Genomic DNA, 1,068 nt, shown 5'->3' on the forward strand with positions numbered 1-1,068 from the left:
ATAATTAGAAACAGTAAGAGTCCAGAAGTCCAGGGTGTGGTTTGTTTCAGCAAAATGGTAACTCTGGTACCTTCAGGACAGCCATTAAGGCTGTGTGTGGAAAGCACTCTAAAACCAGGAGTTTAAAAATATATAATTTCTTGACTATGCAAAAATATAAGGGTGCAATATGAATTATGAGGGGCCTCATGAATCTAAAGGAACAAAGGCAGCTCCAGCTTGTCAGAAAGATACAAATGCAGGCAGATTCCCGAGTTCAAGGTCAACCTGAGACACAGCTAGTCAAGGTGCAGGTGTGGAAGAAATGGTAATTTCAGGACAGTGTGTCATCCAGCTAGTTTATCATATGTGCCTACCAGAGGCAAGCATATCTCTGATTTGTTCACAGTGTTAAAAGAAAAGGCGTGCTTGCTGTTTCCTAAGAATTAGGATGCTAGGGTCATGAGATGCTGATTCATAGGACAATCAAAAGGAAATCTGGAGTAAATGATTTAATTGATATGTAAATAAAAATCTGGGCTTTTGGTCTGCATGAGATGAGGTAGCAAAAAGCAATAGCAGTTCTTTAGAATTTTTTTCTAGGAAGAGCTGAGCTGCCTGGAGATCTCTGGAGAGTGAAAACAGTTCTTCAAGAATTTTTCTAGCAGGATTTCTGACTTGGTCAGAAGATCCAAATAATATTTTATAGTAGGTTTTTCTGACTTTGGTCAGAAAACCTATGAGCTATCCCCATTAGTTTTTCAATTTTTTTTTTACTAGCAGAGAGAGCTGCTCAACCAAAGAGTTTCTAGAATATCAAGAAAAATCTGTCTAGAGCAGAGCAAACAAAGACACAAACACAGACAGACAGAGAGAGTGGGGGGGGGGGAGGGAGAGAGAGAGAGGGAGAGGGGGGAGGGGGACGGGGGAGGGGGACAGGGACAGGGACAGGGACAGTGAGAGGGAGCAGTCTGAAAAGCAGAACCTAGGTTACCAGCTTGGATCCACAATTGGACCCAGTAGGCTCATCGTGCTGACTGGGGTGGTTGGCCATTTTGCCAGGCTTGTGCGGACCACCATGCTGTTGAA

At 43.2% G+C, this 1,068-nt stretch overlaps 1 non-coding gene across 1 annotated transcript; it reads left to right on the top strand.

Moving 5' to 3' along the window:
• Window positions 1-612: 612 nt before the first annotated feature.
• LOC115490462 lies at window positions 613-675 on the top strand. The gene has a single exon (XR_003956571.1). It is a non-coding gene; the product is annotated as a U7 small nuclear RNA (small nuclear RNA).
• The last annotated feature ends 393 nt before the right edge of the window (window positions 676-1,068 follow it).

This window comes from Mus musculus, chromosome 6, assembly GCF_000001635.26.
Source record: "Mus musculus strain C57BL/6J chromosome 6, GRCm38.p6 C57BL/6J".
Taxonomy (NCBI): domain Eukaryota; kingdom Metazoa; phylum Chordata; class Mammalia; order Rodentia; family Muridae; genus Mus; species Mus musculus.